At 43.5% G+C, this 14,790-nt stretch overlaps 1 protein-coding gene across 2 annotated transcripts in view; it reads right to left on the bottom strand.

The window, feature by feature from the left end:
- UGGT2 (UDP-glucose glycoprotein glucosyltransferase 2) overlaps positions 1-14,790 on the bottom strand; it is a 4,352,373-nt gene that overhangs the window by 2,516,644 nt on the left and 1,820,939 nt on the right. The gene's annotated exons all lie outside the window — the stretch shown is intronic.

Below are 14,790 nucleotides of genomic sequence, written 5' to 3'. Positions count from 1 at the left end.
CAGTATACAGATTGACAACTGAAAATAAATGTCATATCTTGGGCATCTGGGAAATCAAGCTCATAATCCATTACTGTTTCCTGTTACAAAATGGTTAAATGCTACTGCAAATGTATTAAAAGTTCCCAAGAGAGGGTGAGAATACCAGGAAAAATATGTACAATGTATTTTTGGGGGCTGTTAATATCTTAATGTGCATCCTTAACCTTGGTTAGCAGGTCATATTTGTTGATGGGAAACCATGTGCAACATACATACCACCTATCCATCTAGCTTCCCTTGCTGCTGCCATGAATAGGGCGAAAAAAAAACTGTGGTTGGGAGAGCACACAAATGCACTGTGACCTAATCATGCACTATTGTCTTGTATTGAGATTGTTACCTAATTCTCCATCGCAATTCACTACAGTGACAACCGATACAAGAGATTTACAATCAGGAAAAGCAAGCTGCTCCATAACATTCTCCTCATTCTTAGCAAGCAGCAAAGACTGAAAAAGCAGGATAAAGTAAAACAATATTTTCCATTAGACCAAGATGGACTGTGATCCCAGTACACTTGCCCCTCATATCCCATCTAGCAACTATGAAGTGGAAGGAGAAAGTAGTTTTGTAAGAACTTACCATAACAAATGTCCTACCGATCACTGTTGCAGTATTCCTGACATATGGGTTGTCACTGCTGACATTCCTGAGGTTGTATGTCTACTGCATGACTTAAGCTCATAAGCATAGTGGTATATAGATGAATGTACGAGCTTGTACCTCAGACTACCTCCAAGCTAGCGGCTTGAACACTACTGACGGAGGGAGACTGATCAGTTAGGAGGGTGCACAGCTCACATAGATAAGTAAGCTTTCCCTCTTCCATGCAGCAGAGTAGATTACAGCTTAAAGAAGAGGAGGAGAAGAAGGAAGTGAAGAAAGAGGGGAAGGAGGGTGAGAAGGAATACTGCAACAGTGATCAGTAGAACACGCACTGTTGTGGTAAAATCTTACACAACTGTACTATGTCCTGACTGAAATCACTGTTGTAGAATTCCTGACACGAGTGATCCCCCGAGCTAAAAGAGGTAGAGTAAAGGGTGGTTGGCTATAGAGTGGATGAACTGACTAGCAGTCCAGACAGTACAGACTTTGCAAAAGCAGCGCTGGACCTGGAGAAGCCATCAGTTTTGTACTGTTTGGTGAAGGTGTGCACAGAGAACCAAGTAGCAGCTGCCAAAGCACAGCTGGCATCTACTCCTTTGTGAAAGGTTCGAGGAATGAGCTTTTGGGCAGTAAGGCAAGGACTTGCCATAGTGAGAACAGCAGAATGCGATGGCCTTAGAGATCCAAGCTGCAGCAGTTTGTTTGGAGACTGGCTGGCCCAGTTTAGGACTCATAAAGAATACAAACAGGTGGTCAGTTTTTCTGAAGAATTTAGTTTTGTCCAGAAAATATTTCAGTTGTTTGTGAATATCTAGAGAATGCAGGATTCCCCCCCCCCCCCCCCATTTTGTGAGTTGGAAAAGAAGATAGGTAATTGAATAGCCTGACTGAGGGACAGTTTGTTTATTACCTTAGGCATGAAGGATGGATTAGCCCCGAGAGTCACCCTGTCCTTAACTCAAACTCTCCGAGCAGAGGTGAGAGCCAAGAGTAGGATAGTTTTCGAAGTGCAGAATTTTAAAGTGGCAGACGATGCAGGTACAAAAGGAGGTAATGTAAGCCTTTCCAGGACAACAGTGAAATCCCAAGGAGGAGAGATGGGTTTCCTTGGTGGGTTAAGATGCAGGACTCCCCCTCAAGAAAAGCTTGACCTCAACTCTGGCCATAAGCAGGGGGTTGGCAGGCAAGCAAGCATTGATGGCTGATAGGTGAGCTTACAATAAAGACTAGTCGATATGTAGTAGTTCATGAAGATATTGTAGGACAGCAGGGACCAATAAAAAATCTTTTCCCTTTAGCTGTGCAGGATTTTCTTGTACAGGATATCCTGGACTCCCGCAGGACTTGAACAAACTCCTCCAAGAATGGGTGCCTTTGACAGATTAGTATCCTGTTGTACACAGAGTCACACTAAGTGAGGAAAAATTGGTTGGAGAAGCAATCCATTTTGCTGAGTGATAAGGTCCTGTTGTAGAGGTATTTTCCTGTAGTTTCGCTTTGTCAGGGTAAAATAGTATAGGAAATCAATGTTGTCTTGGCCAGAAGGGGACCAGTAAAAGGAACTTTGGTACTTTTGTGCCTTTAGAAGAATGTTTGGAAGTACAGGTAGCGAAAGGAAGGCACAGAGGAACATCCCTGTCCAAGGTTCCCCGATTCTCTGATGCAGAATTGGGGGAGCTAATGGTTGGTTGGTGATGCAAAGAGGTCTCTCTGTGGTGTGCCCCACTGATGAGAGATTGCCCACAAGACCTGTCTGTTTAAGGTCTGTTCATGAGAATCCTCCAAGGAGTAGCTTACGCATTCTGCCAGCACACTGTCCTGTGAGGAAATGTACATGACTGTGAAGGTGATGTCCATCTCAGTGGTTAAGTTCAATGCCTCCTGTTGTAACCTGCACAGTTGGTAAGACCTGGTACCTCCCTGTTTACGTACCACATAACTGTGGTGTTGTCCGTGTACACCAAGAGTGGTCTGGGTTTCCACAGGTGAGAGTAGGTCTGTAGTGTCTGCAGAAGAGCATTTATTTCCTTTAAATTAATATGTTCCTTCAGGAATGGTGGATGTCTTTGGCCCTGCACCTGGTGTTATCCTGTTCATGCCCCCATGCCTCATCCAAGGCATCTGTGTGAATTTCTTGAAGAGGAGGAGGATGTGAAGGGAAGTCCTGGGTTAAGATTGACTTGCTCCTTCCACCAAAGTAGCTCCTTTTTAAGGCAAGGAAGGAGTGGGATTAGGGTGTCCAAGAAGTGGGAGTGTTGAGACCACATAGATGTCAGATACCACTGGATCTTCTCTTGTGAAGCCTGGCTAGGGGGAGAACTGGAATTGTGACTGCCATAAAACCTAAAGTTCTTAACATCTCTCTTGTTGTGCAGTGTGTAACAGACGAAAAAATCTAAGAAGAATTTGGACAGACTCAAAACTTTCTCCTGAGAGAGGGAGGCATGCATTTTCTTTGGGTCTAACTTGCAACCCAGGAAATTCAGATCCTGTGTAGAAACCATGTGGGACGTTGTGACTTGTCAGGAAGTGTAAACGATGGAGGACATTTGGAGACAGACCTTGAAACAACAGGTCATGCATGTAAGGAAAGATGTGAATTCACTGGGTGCATCAGAATGCCACCACTTGTAATTGACACTTTGTGAATACCCCTGCTGCTGTAGAAAGACCAAAAGTCAAAACAGTACATTGAAAGTGCAATAAGCCAGAGAAAATTCTAAGGAATTTCCTGCAATAAATATGAATAGGTATGTGCAGGCAGGCAACGTTCAGGCGTAAGGACACTAGAAATCCCTGAGGAAGAATGAAGGGCAAGAAAGAGGGGAGAGAGCATTTTGAAAGTTGGTACTTTCAAGAATGTGTTTAGACAAGAAAGGTCTAGTATGGCCTCCATTGTCCTTCTTTTCTTGGCACCAGAAAGATTCTGGAGTATAAGTTCTTCCTTATGAAGTCTTTTGGGACTTGTTCAATGGTGCCCTGATTCAGAAGGTCTTGAATAACAGGAGTGAGTAAAGACAGCTAATTGTGAGGAGGATGTGGCATGCATTTCAAGAGAGGCCTATTTTCCCAGGAATTGCTACAACCATCCTTAATGATGGACAGGTGGCAACTGTTTCCCACAAAGCCAAGGAGCGTGACAGTCTTTTGGAAAGGGGGTAAGGGGACTGAGGGCAAGGGAAGGGGTGTAGTGAAGGTACTCACAGATTTTTATTTCCAAAGGGAAGCCTCCCAAATGGGGAGTACCCTATGAGGTTTGTCATAGTACCTTTTCCTAGGAGTTTTTCTGGGTTCTGATATTGTCTTGGGGTCACTTCTGAGGAAGGATGTAGACTTAGATGGGTAGTTCCTATGCTGTCTAGGAACTAATGAAAGTAGTATCTACCTGACGTCTTTCATAGTCTTACCTTGGTCTTGGGGAGTTCTGAACAGACTGGCAGCCTAAGGACCAAACAAAAGTTTTGACTTGAAGTCCTCAAGAATAGGCTGGCTATGTTACCATGCATATCTGTGAACAGCAGACCCAGTAGCTGCTTCCCTAGAAAAGGCAACCACTGCATCACAACTGTGCTTAGTGCTGTGACTGGCCCAGAAAAGTAGATCTGCATTTGTTGCTTTGATTCTTCAATCTGTGGGTCCACCCTAACCTTGTTCAAGAACTGAAGCACACAACTCAAACATTTAGTCATTTGAGTCTGAGAGTTAATAGCACAAAAAAGCTTGGGTAGAAAAAATGTATATCTTCTTTCCCCACCAATCCATATTCCTGCTATTCTTGCCTGTAAGTAGAGCATTAGCACTGGGCAGGAGCTTAGACGGGTTGTCTGAAGAGACACTGGTGATGGGTCAGTTTCAGGATTCTTGTACAAATATTTCAGTACATCAGGCACTTTTTAAAACCTGCCTGGTCTTTTTGGATCTGGTGGTTGGGAGTCATGTGCTGAAGAGGAGGACTAGAAGGTGACTTGGAAAACCACAAGAGCAGGAAGGAATGGGAAAGGGGCAGGAGTGCCCATTTCCTAGGGGCTGTAGTAACTCTTCTGTATGTCAGAAGTTTGCTTCTATTCAAAGTATTTCATCACACTTTGGAAAGTTTCTCCAAACAAAGCTTCCACAATAGTGGAATCTGGAGAAACGGGATCCACTTCATCTGAACAGATTTGTCCAGGAGAGTGTAATTCAGGTAAGTAGTTTAAAGAGCGGTCTGAGACATAATCCTGTTCTTCCTCAGAAGATGATGCTGCAACAGTACGTTTTTTAGAGGTGTAGGCTGTGACTAGAGAGACCGAAAGGAAGGAGGTTTTAAAACCATGACAGCTTTAAACAATCAGTCCACTCCTTTTCCCTAGCATATGACTGAAGGGGAAGCAACATGCATAGTCCTTTTTTTCTTTTTTGGCGAAACATCAGCTATTTGTGCTGCGGTGGTTTGAAGTCCCAAAAACATTGGCAGAATTAGTGCAGGCTATGTACAAGGACCCAATGACTCAAGTACAAACAGGGTTCGGCCTCAGAGAGGTGTTCCCAGTGGGAGTGGATGCACACCACAGTTCAACTCTGAGCCCACTGCTGTTCATACTGGTGATGGACTACATTAGCAAACAGGCTGGAGGGGACAGATCAACAAAGTTACTGTATGCAGATGATGTGGCATTACAGGCAGACTCTTGAGCAAGAACTCCAGCAAAGGATTGGAGAATGGAATGCAAAACTGAAGTTACATGGGATGAAACCAAGCACAGATAAGACAGTGGTAATGGCAGTAAATTGGGGAAATCAGAAGAAGCTGAGAAATGAGATAGAAGGGAAGATAGTAGAACAGGTAAACAGCTTCAAGTATCTGAGAGGGGTGGTTGAGGAAAAGGGATGTCTGAATGAAGAGGTCAAAGCTAGAATCAGAGGGGCTGCAGCCAACTGGCACAGAGTCCCAGGTGTAGTCTATGACAGAAGAATGCCAAAGAAGCTGAAAAGTAAGGTGTACAAGACAGTGGTGCAACCAGTATTACTGTATGGAACGGAAACCTGGGCAGTAAAGGCAGAGCAGATGAAGAAACTAAAGGTAATGAAAATTAAGTGCCCGAGAAATGTGGTAGGATGCACACTGTGGGACAAAGAAATGAGGACAAAAGTGCAGAAGCCAAAGTAGCTCCAACTGCAGAAAATATCAAAGAGAACAGATTACAGTGGTTCAGAAACATGTGCAGAAAAGCAGAAGACAATCTGGTGAAGAAGATTTGGGACAGAAAGGAAGAAGATAAGAGACAACAAGGATGTCCAGCAAAGAGGTGGATGGATTGTGTGAAAGAAGATCTGCGAGAATCAGGCAGGAGTGTTGAAGAAGGCAGGAGTGTGGTACTGAATCGAGAAAGATGGTGACAGTTAACACGATACCCTGACCCAATACAGAAAATGGGAAAAAGGGGGCTGATGATGATGACCTGCCTGAATGAGACATGGAGGTTTGGAACCCTGCTATACTTCTATTAAAGTGCCTGGGATCTCCTCCCTAACTAATACCCGACAGACGCTGTGAGGGCACTCAAATGATGAGTTGTGGTTTATCAGAAGTATCAGCAGTCTGCAAGGTCTAGGAGTTGTATCAACCATCAAAAGGGTCTTGGTAGAGGTCAGCTGAGAGGGAACCTAACATACTGTGGGTTCTGTAACCTCAGCAGGTAAATCTGAATCTGAAATTTTAGACTGTATCTACTCTGGGTTTCTTTAACTTTTTCCTAGGCAGTATGAGGATGCCTGAGGATGCAGATTCCGCCATCATACACTGGGCCAGGTGTTTAAGATGCTAAGTTTCCAAGAAGGTGTTAAGTGAGGAAAGCCTCAGCTGAAGAGTTTTGGGAATGAGCAAATGACAAATGGAACAGAACTTGTGATTGTGTTCAATACCTAGCCAGAAAAGTCATTTAGTGTGCAAGTCCTTGTACAGAATCTGCCTTCCACACTCATACTTACCATCCAAACTGACACCTAACAAAACTGAATGACGATACTATAGCAAAAAAAGGCAAATGAAGGTTCCCTAATGGAGCACTTATCTGAATAAAGACTCAAGAGAAAGTACAGTTGTGTACACTTACCATAAATGTAGATGTTTGAGTGTATTCACTGTTGCAGTCATCACACTTGGGTTATTTGCCTGCAGGTAACCCTCAGTCAGCCCAAATACCAGAGGCTTAGTATTTCTGCTTCAGATGCTGTTGCTCCAGGACTGACGTTAGGTCGTCAGGGGTATAAAAACAGGCAGCCAACACCATTAGATCAGTTTTTCTTGCCCCAAGTGTCAGGAGCCACCCAAATAAGGATCTAAGTAATGGTGGGGAAAACACCACCAGTACAAAGTAAATACCAATACCAATACCCCTGAAAGGGATGAGTAATAGCCATAGAGAGGGGAGACAGAGAGAGAGAGAGAAACCAGGACTGCAACAGTGAATACACTAGAACATCTAATTTTATGGTAAGTGTACACAACTGTACTATGTGCTTCGTGTTTCAGTGTTGCAGTCATCACACTTGGGTGGATTCCCAAAGCTGAAGAAGGGTGGAGGCAGTCAAGAAGAGTTAGGGCTGGCTAGTATGCCCTGCAGGACTGCTGTTGCAAAACCTGCCCTGGATTTGGAAAAGATAGGCAGGTGGTAATGCTTGGTGAAGGTGCTTGGTGAAGGTGTGTACAGAACTCCAGGTAGCAGCTTCCAGGATGTCCCTAGTAGGGGCTCTCCTGAGAAATGCTGTAACGATAGAAGTTGCCCTAGTGGAATGTGTTCTGACCCCCTGAGGGTTTGGTTTCCCATGGTGCTTGCAGCAAAAATGGATGTAGTGTGCTATCCATTTGGAAACTGTTTGTTTTGAAATGGCCTTCCCTCTGCCTGTGTTGCAAAGCTGACTAGTAACTGGTCAGATTTTCTGAAGGACTTAGTCCTATCAAGGTAGAATCTGAGCTGTCTGTGCATGTCCAAGGAGTGCAGGATCCTTTCTCCTTGATTCTGAGGATTAGGGAAAAAAGTTGGCAAATGGCCGGATTAGTTTAGAGCCATGCTGGACACCACTTTAGGCATAAAGGAAGAGTTAGTCCTGAGGGAAACCCTGTCAGCATGGAAAATAATGAAGGGTTCCATAGCCATAAGTGCTTGTAGCTCAAACACTCTTCTAGTTAAAGTGATGGCCAGAAGCAAGGCTGTTTTCTAAGAGAAGAATTTTAACTCTGTTGATGCTGCAGGTTCAAAGGGGGAAGCGTGTGCTTTTCCAGTACAAAGTTAAGGTCCCAAGGAGGGGTGGGTGCTCTCCAAGACGGCCTTAAGTTGTTTGCCCCTGTCAGGAACTGTTTAATAAGCGGGTGCGAGAAGAGAGGTGGTTCCGTGTTGTAATGAGCTGAAATGGCTGAGGCACGTATCTTAATGGAGGAGAAGGACAGTCCTCTGTGGAGAAGATCTGCTAAGTAATCTAGAATTACACGCAGGGAGGGCAGAGTTGTGTCCTCTCCTTTAGATTGAATCCAGGAGCAGTACCTTTTCCACTTATCAGCATAAGATTTACTTGTACTGGGTCTTCTGGCTTCAAGAAGGACATCCAGCACCTGTTTGCTTAGGGTTGTTAGGGGAGAATTCAAGGAATAAGCCAAGCTGCAAGATTTAGGGTTTGCAGTTGCGGATGCAAAATCTGTCCTTCCTGCTGAGAGAGCAGCGTTGAGTTCTGTTGTAGATGCCAGCCTGGCACTGGTGAGAGGCTCCGCAGGAGTGGGTACCAGTGCTGGCGTGGCCAGTCCAGGGCAATCAGAATTGTCCTTGGTCTATCCTGTCTTATCTTGAGTAATACTCCTGAGAGAAGGGGCAACGGGGGAAAGGCATAGATTGAGAAATTAACCCACTGAAAAGAAAGGGCATCCACTTTCCAGGCCCTGCTGTGAGGGTTCCTGGTGCAGAATTTGCTGAGCTGGTGGTTGTAGGGGGAGACAAAGAGATCTATCTCTTGGGTCCCCCATTTCTGAATCAGAAGGTTGAAGGTGCTGGGCTCCAATTGCCACTTGTGTGGGCCTAGGAGACTTCTGCTTAAGTCGTCTGACAGTGAGTTTTGTTTGCCTACTGGGAATTGAGGTTGGAGATGGACTTGCATGTCCAAGGCCGCATTCCACAGAGCCATGGCTAACCTGCAGAGTGGGTAAGAGTGGGTTCTCCCTTGCTTGTTGGTGTACCACATAACTCTGGTGATGTCTGCTTTTATTACAAGTTGTCCTAGAAAGAGTAGGGATCTGAAAGCTGTCAGGGCATTCTGCACAGCTAGCATCTCTTTTTGGTTGATGTGCAGAAGAATTTGACTTGGGTTCCAGTGGCCCTGAATGCATTTGTTGTCCATGTGTGCTCCCCAGGCATAGTCTGATGAATCTATGGTTAGGGTCAGGACGGCATGGGGTTGAGTAAAGGGCAGTCCCTTGTTGTGGTTGCATGCTTCTGCCCACCAAATGAACTCTTTCCTTAGACGCGGTATAATAGGAATGACTGTTTCCAGGTCCTGAGAATGTTGGCACCAAAGACTTTTTAAGTACCAATGAAGTTTCCTCATATGCAGTCTTGCATATGGAATTAGCAGTGTACATGAGGCCATGAACCCTGGGGCCTGCTGTATTTTTCTTGTGGATAGCTGGATTCTGGTGGCCATTTGTTTGAAGTAGGCTGTCGGATAGACTTGTTTTTCTGAAGTGAGGAATTCCATCTAGGATGTTGTGTCCAAGCTTGCTCCCAGGAATACAATCTTTTGACTGGGTACCAGTTTTGATTTCTTTTCATTGATGGTGTACCCCAAGGAAGTGAGAAGGTTTTTCACAAAAGTCAGGTGGTGCAGCAGCAATTCCTGACTATCCGCCTGAATCAGGCAGTCATCCAAGTACGGGTAAATTTGGATATTTCTCTGTCTGCAGTAAGCAATGGCTGGAGCCAGGCATTTTGTGAATACTCTAGGCGCAGTGGATAAGCCAAAGGGAAGTGCAGAGAACTGATAATACATAGATCCGGCCCTGAAATGTAGCTACTTCCTGCATGACTCCCTCATAGGGATGTGCAGATAGGCTTCTTTTAAGTCTAGGGTGACTAACCAGGCATCCTTGGCTCGCATAGGTAGAAGCTGTTGCAGGGTAACCATTTTGAATTTTGGTACCACCAGGAATGTGTTGAGAATTGAAAGATTCAGGATTGGGTGCCAAGGGCCCTCTTTTCTGGGTACCAGGAAGAGTCTGGAATAGAATCCTTGACCTACCTGTTCTACTGGAACCAGCTGAATAGCTCTGATGGAGAGCATGGAAAGAACTTGGCTTTGAGCCTCTGCCCACTGGTTTGGAGGAAGGTCTGGGAACCCTCTTGGGGTAGGCAGAGAGTGGAAGTAAAATTTGTACCCCTGGGAAACAATGTTGTGGACCCATTGGTCTTTGTGAAATGGACATCCAGTTTTTTGCATGAAGGGCAAGTTTTCCTCCTAGGGGCACCAGCAATTGGGCGGGGATGGGGAGTGGAGTAGAAAAGTAATTGTGAGTTTTTTCCATAAGGAGGTGGCTTACCACTCCCTGCTTTGGGGGTGGGGGCACTCCATTACTTAGATCTCTGCATACCCTGAGACTGTAGTCTGGGCGGTCTGTTTCCCTTGGGTCTGGCTTGAGATGGCCTTGAGGGGGCTGGAAAGGACGAGTGTTTGGAAGGACAATGCCTACTGAATCTATGGGGTTGCACTTGTAAGAATTCTTTAACAGTCTGCATAGACTTAGCTTTTTCTTCCATCTTTTTAAGAACCTCTTCTGCTTTGGTGCCAAACAAACTGTCCTTGTTCAAAGGAGCATCTAGTAACTTTGATTTGACATGGCCTGGCAAAGTCTGCTACTTCAGTCAAACATGTCTTCTCAGTACAGAACCAGTGACTGCTGCCCGGCAAGATGCTTCTAGGGCGTCAAAGCCACACTGCAAAGTATGCTTGCTGACTTGGCTTGCAGAGTGCATAAGTTCCTGCAATTCTTTATTTTCTGCACAGTCTGTAAAGGTAGCTACTTTTTGTTTAATAAGTTCCATAATATGTTGCTGGTACTTCAGCATGTGAAACTGACAATTCAATGCCCTAATAACAAGAGTTGCAGAGGTATATACCTTCTTACCCCATCTGTCCAAAGCTCTGGAATCCCTGTCCGAAGGGGTGGGATTCTTAGCTGTAGTTGCCTTGATACCTTTAGGCCCCTGGGAAATTATCTCTGGGTCACCAGTAGGATTCTTGTCAGGTACTCTGTCTGGTTTCCTAGTGGCAGAAGGTAAAGTATCAGGAGTAAGACTGGATTCCATAAAAACATCAACAACAACTTCCAGGACAGGGGGTATTGCTAAAGGCCTGTGTTGTGGCAAATCTAGGAATTCTCTGAGTCTCTTTTTGGACTGAGGATAGTCTTGCCATTCCCAGTGGAAATGGTCTCTTAAAGTATGTAAGGTTTCACCAAAAGAAAAATCCTCTGAAGGGGAGGCAGAGGGAGTGGATTCCTCTGCATCTGAAACCTCATAAGCAGATAAGGTATGTCTTCATAATGAGATACCTCAGAGTCATCAGACTCCTGGTCTGTTGAAGCTTCAGGGGACTGGTCTCTTTTCTTCTTAGCAGGGGAAGGCTGACTTCCGCTAATCAGCGTAATAAGGTCTTCTGCCATTTTAAGCATTAGTCGTTGTGGCATGGGTGTAGGTGCATATGCTTTGGTCTTCAGTTTTCTAGGCGCAGTGCATACTCTAGGCCTAAGAAACTCGGTAGTTTTAGATGAAAAAAGAAATCGTCGGTTTGAATCGAACATCAGTTGAGCGAAGAACTGCCTCAGAAGCCAGTGCCTGCACAGCGGCTCCGAACCCATCCAAGGTAGAGACATCCGCAGGTTCAACAATTGAAGAAGAGTCTCGCAGCATACCCGACTCCGAATGGGTCCCGGTAGAGGCCTGCAAATCTACTGAAGCAGGCATCAGGGGCTGCGAAAGCACCTCACTGAGTACTAGCGAACTGGCGACTAGCTTAACGGAAGAGTCATTGGCAGCTTTGGACCTTTGCAGTCTGTCTCTGTCCTTATCCTTACGTTTTTTCAGAATATCGGTAGTTGGATGGCTTACCTAAGCCATTTCAGAATATGGAGCTTGAGAATGAAAGAATTTAAAGACAATGAGAGACCAACGATGAATGGTTCGGGTGTTGAACAAGGCACAAAACCGACAGCGAGGTATGTCGTGGTCTGGGCCTAAACAAGTGATGCAGTAAGAATGAAAATCTCTGTGTGGTATTTGTTTTCCACAGGCAAGACAATTTTTAATTTTTCTGATATAGGTTAGAGCAAGAAAAAAGGATCCCCAACAGGGTACTTAGCTTTAGGAGACTTCAGGATTATTCAATTCGTACCGGCCGACCGACACTTATGAACTGTTTCTGCTTCGGGCTCCTTGGCAAGAGGAGTAATGGCGTCGGCTGCCTGTTTTTATACCCCTGACGACCTGACATCAGTCCTGGAGTGACAGCATCCGACGCAGAAATATCAAGTCTCTGGTATTCGGGCCGACTGAGAGCTACCTGCAGGTAGACAACCCAAGTGTGATGACTGCAACAGTGAAAAACGAAGAACATGCAATGATACCAACGACCAAATGGTGATCACTCCAACAGATACATAACCTGTGTTTGAGCTGGCAGTGAGACAGTCTGAGGTATATGCTTGAATGTATGTCTACATACCCGTACCCTTATGAGCTGTGGTCATGCGTCAGATTTATGATCTCAGGAAGGTAAAGCTTTGGTATGCTGGCCAAAGGTCAGTGGTGACAGCCAATACTTCAGGAATACTGCAACAGTGATTTCAGTCAGGAAATCAGCAATGGACTGTTCATTAGCAACTGATACCAAATACTCTGATCCATAATATCTAACCTAATCCCTTTTAGCAATCTTAAAGGGGAAGGGAAGAGCACTGGATTGTCCATTAATAACCAACACCAAATATCGCGATTCACAGAACTCCCAACCTCATTCCTCTTAGCAAGCAGAAAGGGTAATACCAGCCCTGGACTGTCCATTAGTAATTGACATCAAACACTGTGTTGCACACAATTTCCGTCTCTCTAAGCTACTACAAAACGGGAGGGGAACAGTATCCTTAAGACAGCACACATTCCAAAAGGAAACCTCTCAAAGTTTGTGATGTGAACCTGGATAATCAATACAGCGTACTACATTCCTTAACTTTATTTGTATCAGGAGCTAAATTGTCATAAACAATGTAGTTTGTGCTGGTCTTGCATTGTACATGTATCCATATTCCAGAGCTCAGCACTTAATTCCTTTTAACTGCAGATAAATATAAAAAAATATGCAAAACTAGATTACAGTTATCAGTGCTGAGTTTTAATTATCACTAGAAGTAGATGCAATAATAGTAGGGAAATACACCTGCAGAATAAAATCAGTATGAAGCAAAAAAAAAAATGAAAAGGAAGACAGCGATATTTCATATTTCAGCAACCGTAAAGATTTTGCCAGTGAACTCACATTAAACTTGTACACTAATTCCATTTTAATAGCTAGGTATATTAAACCAGTTCAAAGGCAAATTATTCAGAGCTTGATCCAGAGAAGCTGTTTCAATTTACATTAAGAATACAATATGGGGGTGGCTAGGATGTAGACTGGTTGGCAGCATCTTTTCTCAGCTCTGCACTCAAAAGATATTTCTGACAGGAATTTGTAAAAACTAGATATTGTAGACAAACCTATTTTGTTGAATTACTTCTACTAATATCACTAGAAATCTACAGTGCAAAAAATTTGGCTTTAAACATTATTTTTCCTGTCAAAAACAAGAAGGAAGGTATCTGAATCTACTGAAAATGAGCTTTTCTAAGCATACCAGATGATGAAAAAGGAGATACAGTCTTTATTAAATGCTATACAAGACTTGTCAGTGAAATTTGACAAAATGAATACCAAACTGGACACTTTTGAGGAGAGATCTACAAAACAAATACAGCAACTACAAGAAATAATGACGCAAGAGAAGTCTCAAATAGCTGACATAGAGAGATCCTTAAATGATACTGAGGCAGACTCTCAGAACAATATCTTCAGCTACATTTTTTATCACAACAAAATGCTTCATTACAAAATAAAATAGAGGATCTAGAGAACAGGTCCAGACGAAATAACCTTCGCATCTATGGGCTACCAGAGAAAACAGAGGGAGATAACATGGTGACTTTCCTTACTACCTGGTTACCAGAAGTTTTAAAATTGCCTGAAGCTCTTTCTTATGGAATTGAAAGAGCCCACAGATCCTTAAGAGCCGCTTCATCAACCATCAAATCAAAAAATCACCCGAGATCAATAATAGTAAAGTTTTTTCATCACAGGACAAGGAACTTATTTTAAAAACAGCATGGTCAACTTCTCCAGTTAAATACAAAGACAACATAATCAGATTTGATAATGATTATTCTGCTGGAGTTATAACTGCAAGAAAAGAATGTCTCCCTCTGATAAAGGAATTGAAAAAAAGACAACTTAAAGTCCAGTTGTTGTTCCCTGCAAGAATAAAAATATTTTTTACTGAAGGTCCTAAAACTTTTGACACTCTGCAAGCAACAGTTTCTTATCTTTCAGCTAATAAAACCTTGGATAATGTGGATAATGTGGAAGAAATGGATTTCTCCCAATTTGGGGTTAAGCGTCACTTAGGAAAAAATGAATGGAGCACTGCTGACAAGAAGAAGAAGAAACGATAAAAGACATATGAAAAACACAAACATTATTGTCTTCTATTTGCTCTGTAAGGCAAAAAAGTTCTTTGAAAGCATTCATGCCTTACACACGTGTCAGTCTTTGAAACAATATAAATACAAGACAAGCAGGACATTTTATAACTAAAGGAAACAACCCTAAAGAAAGCAAGGTAACGTATCTTTCTCTATTACAGTGTAAATACTTACAGTCATGATTTTTCTAACTCTAAATGATGTTTAGATAGTTCATTTATAAATTACCTGCCTTTTACTGCTAGTATAGAATATGATGCATTTCCACTGACATATTACTGTGGTGTGTTTAAATGAGCATGATTCCTTTTTATAGTATTTACACTAAGCT

The sequence above is a fragment of the Protopterus annectens genome, chromosome 5.part1, assembly GCF_019279795.1.
Source record: "Protopterus annectens isolate FY-2018-M chromosome 5.part1, PAN1.0, whole genome shotgun sequence".
NCBI classification, from domain to species: Eukaryota; Metazoa; Chordata; order Ceratodontiformes; family Protopteridae; genus Protopterus; species Protopterus annectens.
This window is presented reverse-complemented; position numbering and strand designations above follow the sequence as displayed.